Below are 8625 nucleotides of genomic sequence, written 5' to 3'. Positions count from 1 at the left end.
GGCCTGCCCTGGAACGCCTCATACCTCTCCTTTGCACAACCAACAGAGCCAGGGCTTCTGTGCTCAGCAAGGAATGCGCAGTACTATCCAGACTGATGACCTGTGTTCTAACAGGCAGCAGCAATCAGCCTCGCCTGGGGTTCTCGACCTCCTTTGTGACAAAGATCCCTCTGGCCACCTACTGAAGATTATGAACCACTTCTCAGAACAGTGTTTTCAAACGTATACTATAAAAGAAGCAGGGTTTAAAAGGATGTAAATTACATGGAAATAAAACTCTTAGAATATTGTTTAAATTATCATATAAAAATACGCTTGCTTTTTATGAACACAAAACAGGAAGATCTAGCAGTAGGTCTAGTACTACCAAAATTCTGAAGCAGTGATTATAATCCACACTTACAAATTAATATGATATGCAAAGATATGTGATTTCTATCAGTGACAAAGTCATAGATTCTGCTGACAACACTCCTATAACAGTTGCCTACATTCATAGTTGAAAGAATTGCTAAATTTCACTTGGAGGCCAGTTGAAAACAAATGTGATTGTTCCCATCTAAATGAATGGACACTCTGACTTCTCTCCAGGGGCTCCTTGGTGACCTCTGGCCCTCCAGGTCAGCGCCGCTGATGCAGACCTTCATCTACAAGTATGGACAAGCAACCAAATATCAAACATATGACAAGGCCAACCAAATGTTTTTGAAAAAGCACCAAATTCCATAAAAGAAGCAATTCCTGAGGAAAGAAAATTGTAGGAAATTGCAAAGAAGAGTAAAATAACTACAATTAGTAACTATAGATAGCTTCAAAAGGAAAAGGTGTCAACTAACAAAACGCATCAATCAAAACAGGATGCTATGAAAAAGCAGAGATTTTGGGGGGAAATTATCATGATTAATGAAATAGAGGCTGCATTGAAGGATGAATGAGACTCATTCAGTCAAAAGGACAGATATTTAAAGAATGAGAGAAAGGTACTTCCAAGTGTGTTTATATTATTACACATTCACATATATATATCTCTGTGTGTATATATACTAAATTTAAAGTGAGATTAATCTCTCTCTCTCTCCATCTACCTACCTACCTATCTCACCACAAATTCTTTCCAGACTAGGCAGGGATATAAAGAGTACAAATTTTGCTTTTCTTCATATGTGATTTCTATTAACTAAAGGCAAGGCATGGTTTAGCCACATTACTATTTAATCTCCATTTTATTAATGGAATAAAAAAATTACCTGGCCCAGAACTGTCTTAACCTTAAAATGATTTACAAACTGTCTGTTCTTTTGATATCAGTAACAGCTTCACTATGTCTCTTATTCACATATGTTGAGTCTTATGTAAATGTAAATTCAATTACTTAAAAGAAAAACTTTAAAATATTCAAAGTGATTGGCTTACTACAGTATTGAGTAGGCTTCTTTAAAAAAACAAAAAACAAAAAACAAAAAGAAAAAAAAAAACCTAAGGCAGAAAAAGGCACAAACTCTTGAGTCAGACAGCCTGGGTTAATCCTAATTATGAGTTATAGCACGTTAGAGAAGTTACTTAAATTCTTTGTTCCTTGGTTTCTTCATGCACAAAATGGGAAGGATAATAAGAAGGTTGTGGTGAGGGTTCAATAAAACAATACATGAAAAACTCTTAGAAGAGAGACTGCCACAATACATGTTAGCTACTGCCACAATACATGTCAGCTACAATTATATTAATAAACTGTTTCCCTGGAAGACATCTTTTCCAGACCATATTAGCATTCTATCATACAAATGATGGTTTTGAGGGATCCAGCTCAAAGTTCATTCAGGGGTGAACAAAAATTCTTTATGAATAAGTGACACATAGAAAGTGACCACTTCGACTTTTACTATTTCCATTCAAGCTACTTAGCCAATAGCTACCAAAGTTTCTTAACGGGTCATTTGTTCAAAATGCTCCCTCTGAAAAGGTGACTAAAATCCTGTCAAAACTTCCCCAGGTGGTCTATGCCCGAAGAAACAGTACTAGTCCATCTGACTCAGTTCAACCAGTTTTTCAGGTTTAACCTCGACATCTGTAACGGATGGCTTCCACGTGTCACGTTTAGCAAGTATAAAAGAACCCCACTGTGGCGGTCCGCTGGAGGAGGCTGGCATCAGTTGGTGAGAGGTGCCTGTATGCATCTCTTCCTCCACATTTCATATTTACACTATGGGAATCAACGAATCAAGGTGCTGGTGGCCTTTTCTTTTTCCTGGACAGCTTTTTGTTAAACAGTACCAGCAAAAGAACAAGCCTTTGTGAAGTCCCAGAGTGAGAGTGACCACCTTGCACAAAAGAAATAGGGTGTAAAAAACAAAAACCAAAACAAATGAGTTTCTATCTGTAATATTCGTATTTGTGAATCCAGCTGTCTATTCTGGTTTTACAATTTGGGCATAAATCTTTTCAGATGCAACAGTAACTGATGTGGTAATAAAACAGCTTGATGATTCCCCATACTAAATTAACTTGGAAATAGTGATACATGATGTATGTACTTTTAGAAATTCAGTCTGTTTTATTCAAAACCATTTAAAAACAGAATATTTTATTTTGTTCTGGAAATTTTATAAAGGTGTTTTGCCAAAAGCATTAAATATTTGATTCTACTTGTTAAGATTTGCAGGAACTGCTTTAAATTTATTATAAAAAATAACAGCAACAGCAACACATTTTTCCCTTTCATTAAGGTGGTGAAAAAAAGAACTTTAAGAGCTTTTCCATAAAAATGCTCTAAAATATTCCATTAAAATTAAAAGGCAACTGCCATTTCACACGTGGTCAGATTTAACTATTCAAAGTTATTTTAGGTCTATCACTCCCCAAAGACTAAACTACCTGAGAGTCCAGCTGTGTTCAAAGATCTGCAGACCCAGCCTCCAGAGTTGGATGGGCTGACACAAAGGGCTGTTAGACCAGGCAGGGAAGAATAATTCTAAGGTCAATGTTAGTATCCCGCTCCTCCAAATCCTCAATTGATTATCGATTTCTTCATGAGCCAATCGTCCTGAAAGGGACAGGGAGAAATCCATACTAGAGCTAGGAGCCTGGAACAAAAGCTCAATTCCAATATTTATAGCATGTGACTCCAAGTCAGCGATGGTGAACTGAGAATCTTAATAGCAAGCAATCTTCCGAGGTTGTGAGAAATAATAGCATTTCAGCTAAATTCTTAAGCTCTCATGATTGTATTTTTAAAATGCTACAATAATATGCATATTCATCATTAAATATTATACTCCTTCTGGTATGCTTCTCCTTGCCTATTTTTGTTTTATAGCAATATTTCTGCTTTTTAAATATGGTTCAAACATTAGTTGCCAAAGAGATACATAGTTTCATGCATGAGTAATTTATTAATGTACTTCTTAGGGTGGTCCATTGTATGTATGTTAAATTAGCCCTAGAATCAGATTGTTAAATACTTGTTTAAATGTTCCAAATATCAAGAAATGAGTACTCTTTATTTTTCAGGAATTTACTATTGACTTTTGTACTTAAATGTTAACAATCTTTTGCCAGTATCCTTGTTAGGATCTCCCAGAACCCCAACACACTGTGACATTACTTATTTTTACCTTAGTACCCGATGCTGATATCTTTGGAATTTAATTTTGTGAATAAAAGAGTTGTTAAAAAAAAACAACTAAAAATTACAAGATAAAAGACCATAGACACAAATGATACACTTAACTAAATTAGAAGACCAAAAGACTTGCCAAGAAGTGTTAACATCTTACTTCTTGAACCAGCGTTAGAAATAGGATATGCGTGTGGGAGTATTTTGTTTGGTTTCCTTTTTTGTTTAGAGTTAAGGGAAAAGCACAGGACTTAAAATCATACATATTTAGGGTATAGTTCGACTCTTTTATTTACTCATTTTCTTGACCCTTCGTGAGTCATTCAGCTTCAAGTGGCTTCTGGAATTCATCAGATCTCCTTTCAGGTCCATCAAAAAAATGAGAAAAAAATAATAAACAATATTTTTATGATCTTACTTATACAAATAAAGTATAAATACTAAAAAAAAAGATAAAGTAGTGGTAACATTCAGGTTAGGTCATTGCCTTTCCCTGAAATATCCCTGTTAAAGAATTTCTCAAGTCTCTGCTTGAGAATAATTTATTGTAAAATATGGTTATAATGTCATTTGAAGTGAGAGACTGCATCAGCTTCGCACACTCACTACTCGATTGTGGCCTCTGGCTTTTCTTCCACTTGAATATAGGAAGGGGCAATTTCCAGTCTACTCGCCCACACATTTACTGCGAGCTCAGCCCTACCTGCTGGAAAGCTGCCATGCGTTTATGGGAGCCTAAGGGATACTGGATAGTTGTCATCTTTCTCTTGCTCCCCCCCACACCACACCAAAGACCATGGCGAGGTAGCTGCACCTGGACACTGCATTCCCTGCAGAGCACCTTGTTACCAAAATTGTGGAAAACTTGGACCAAGTTCAGAGAGGAGCTACTAAAATGATTAAATGACTGAGGGGACCAATTTATAAGGAACTCAGAGATGTTTAGTTAAGTGGTAATTGCCCTAAAAAAAGGTGTGGTGGCTCTGGCATTACGTTTGAATTCAAAGTCATAATTGGCAAAGAGGTCTCCTTTCAGGCCTCTTTATTCAGAAACACTGTGAAGAGGGGGCAGAATCTCACTCCCACTTGACCCTCCGATCATTGGCCAGGCTGCTTGGGTGGTATTCACACTCAGTGTAACGGCCTCTACAAACACAGAAGGCAGCACCGCTAAAACAGAGAGCTCACTTGAGAAGGCTGAAGGGTGCGTCAAGGAGAACCTCCTCCCGGATCAGAAGCAGCCCGAGCTGGGAAGGGCCAGTCCCTCCATCCCACACCCCATCGCCCATCTCCACGTGACGCGCGGCACCATTTCATTAGAGCTGCCGGCTGACCCCACGGGTACGCAAGCCTGTCAAACCCACACTGCTGGGAATGTTAATTTCTTGAAGGATGATAGTTCCCACTTGGCCGAAGACGGAAACCTAAGAATACCTGTAACCGTTAAGGAGGCCGAAAGAGATCATTCCCCATAGCAGCATTTCCCAAAATGTCTTCCAGGTGATGGTACTAAGTTACTTTTTTTTTTTAAAAAAAAAAAAGAGCTAGAAATTGGAATAAATGAAGTTAGATTCTGTGTGTGTGTTGTGTTTATTAACAGTGACATCTCTCAAAACTATTAACATATCAAAGTTTCTTATCTCTGGTGACTGTGTACACACTATTTCCCAAACTCAGAGCATGGGATGCTTCACCCCCTTAGCACCGGGCCTCTGTATGCATAGACATTTCCATAAGGGTTTTACACTGCCGCACTCGGTAAGTGAGAATGAAGTATGTGGATCCACCTAGGCCGGAACCCAGGTCTTAAATCCCACTTCCCTCCTCTTACCCCCACACTGATACTCTACTCACTTCCATGAATCTTTTTGTCCTATACAAGTGAAACAAACTGTGTTAGCTGGAAGCTACTAAAGCTGACATTTGAGGGCCTTCCATTGCCTGAGGCTTCCCTGTAAGTAAGTGTGTATTTATAGTGTTGTAGTCTTTCTTAAGGAGGCCCCACAAAATGGTATGGCCTTCATGTCCTGCAAAACCTGCTGCTACCACTAAGTTAAAAATGATTCAGTGGGTTCTTGCCAAATTTATAAACTGTGATTGAAAAAGATGAACTGAAATTACAGACATTATGACAGATTAAAAGTCCCTTTGGATTACTCTGGGGTCACCTTTGAGAGACAGGTATTTATCTTCCAGGGTTGCTAAAATGTGGATCTAAATAAGAACGAAATCGAGATTCATTCTTTGCGTACTGTTCATAACTTTGTCACCTTCTACCATCTCACTTCGTAGACTTCCTCATAAGACATTTATCAGTGCTACTACTGTTTTCTAAAAAATAAAAATAAAAAATTTTTAAAAATAAAAGCACCTTGCCTCATAGTCTTACCTCTACTCTTCCCCGTCTCAATATTTTAAGACTATGAATAGCCACACGGAAATCATCACATTGTAAATATTAGCACAGTTGGAATTCCTTCTGAAGACCATCTGAAGTTTCTGCATCAATTTTTTTCCACAAGTAGGGACTGACATCTTTAAACCTGAATCTGCAGTACTGCAATTTGGCATTCCACTTCAATTCTTTAAAAGCTTCATTTATATTGATCTTGTCTTTTGGAATTTCCTGTAGGCTGCCTCAGATAAAATAATTTCCAGCCGAATCTTCATCTTATCTGCTCTTTACTTTGACATTATGCCTTCAAAATCAAATCTTATTATTTAATCCAAAACAAAAACACTTTATTACAGAATATTAAATCAATAACATTAACAGGCTGACCTTGGTAATTCATTTTACTATGATTGATAAGACAATGTTTAAGCTTTGACTACTGATACTCAAAGCTTTGCAAATTTCTTCCAGACTATTCATAATCTAACAAGTTATTCTAACCACCGCACACAGAAATCACTATCCAACCACTTTGTGTCTTAGACCAATTCGATGCTTTACTCTCTCATTTTTCAAATAAACTTACAGCCAAAATTACCAAACTAGGAGTGATCGTAAAGGCCAACCATTTTACCTTCCTCTGTTTCACTCCCATCATCTTCCTGAGCTGGTGAATGTGAAAATACACTAAGCCCAAAATAGCAGTTGTGCACTGCCAGGTCAGCCCAGTCATTTCCAAGCCAAAGGGGAATTGACAGAAACCCCCTTTACAAGTCTAGTGTTTGTAAATATCCAATGAAATGACTTCACTCAGTCAATTATTTCTGGAGAAAGCTGGCAGAATAACATAGTAATTAAACCGAGGACTGTTGAAAACTCTTAAACAAGAGAGCTATTTTGCTCAGCAGTTCGAGTTAATGCTTTCAATGCATTTTCATTTTTAAAAAAATGCTTGAAATACTTGTACAATTAAAAGGAATTGCCCCTTCACTGAGAAACATAGTTAAAATATTCCGGTGATGATAGTACATGGAAAAGGAAAAATTCAGTTTTCCAGTATCTTCTTAGAGTCAGAGTTTCTTATGTACGATGAATTCTGAAATCAAAACATAACTGTATCCAAATGTAAGTAGAAAAGACATCTCAAAGCCAAAACATCATGCAGTCAAGACTCAAGTGCCGGTGTGCCAGGCATTCACTTCACAGTGAATATGCTTTCTGCAGCATATTTTTGCCCTGTCCAATCTCCCATTGGCTCCTCCAATTGGCAACCAAAATTCCCTTTCATTCATTCATTCAACAAATTGAGCCCTCATATCAGGCATTGTTCTAGTTACTTGTAATGTAGCCATAAACAAAAATACTTTATCATGTATCTCTTCTAAGTGCCTATTGGTTATGCACTTGGAGACAGACAAGTTCTAAGACAAAGTAACAAACTGGAATCCAAAAGCTGATGGGAAAATCTCTGAATGCTTCCGGAAGGAAAATATAAGCTGTTAAACTACTTGTATCACTTCATTTTTCAAAGGCTCTTGCGTACAAATAAACACCATCTTTCTTAGTACCTGATGCTGAGGATACAAAGGTTTAAAAAGAGGAGGGTGACTTTTAGGCTATCTGTTAATGGAGTAAGAGAAGATGGCAAAAGCCAAGAACTTAGGAAAACCAAGCCCAAAATTTCCAAGGTAGGGTGAAATTGGGAGTTAGTGACTAAAAACAGCATCTGCTACATTTCACAAATACTTCTCATTTCTCTTTGTCAGAATACATATTTCACTTCAAAAGATCTCCCTGGATGAGAAAGCAAAATCTTTTGAAAATCAAGTCACATGGGCTGTGAGATTAAGGACGGTACGTCATTCACGTTCCGTACACATGAGCTTCAGAATTTAATGAAATGTTTGCCGGTTATTTGTACACTGAGGAATACTATAAAATCAGAATGGCAGGGCAGTTAAGATCATAGATTCTGGAGCCTACTGCCTGAGCCTGAATCCAGCTGCACCACTAACAAGCTAGGTAAGTGTGCAAAACTAAAAACACTGATACCCGAGGTTTGTATCATATGTGGGGGCGAGATCCAAATTTATATTACAAGTTGAAAAAATGACCTTAAATCTGGTTTAAAACATCTGAAATTTCCAGAGCTCAGGAAAACCAATCTGCAGAGACAACCTCTCAACCCAAGGTACACAGGACTCTCACAGAACAAAGAACTTCTTTGAATTTAAGCTCCCAATAAAATATTATACATCATTTGAAGAAACCCATTCCCCATAAGGGAGAGCCAACAGAAACAGGTTTAGAACCTTGCAAACTACAAATTACAATTTTACACAAATGATGTTACCTTTTACTATGATCTTGTTCAGGCTTTGGTTCTCATTCCGAGCTAACAAAACCTTTAAGGTGCCCTACTATCCATGTTTATTAAGAGTATTGATAATTCTTGAAATCCACCCCATGAGCTAAAGTTTATGTATAAACTTTAACATGGACATACGTGGTTCACTTTTATTAGATGAATTATATCGTTGGAGTCTGTAAATGGGCACCTGAATTAACTACCAGGCTGCTCCTGATCCCCATCCACTGCTTTGGAGTTCATCTGCCT

Source organism: Pteronotus mesoamericanus, unplaced genomic scaffold (genome assembly GCF_021234165.1).
Source record: "Pteronotus mesoamericanus isolate MK-2021 breed Mesoamerican mustached bat unplaced genomic scaffold, CSHL_Meso_final scaffold_1186, whole genome shotgun sequence".
Lineage (NCBI taxonomy): Eukaryota > Metazoa > Chordata > Mammalia > Chiroptera > Mormoopidae > Pteronotus > Pteronotus mesoamericanus.
Note: the sequence above shows the minus strand (reverse complement) of the source record.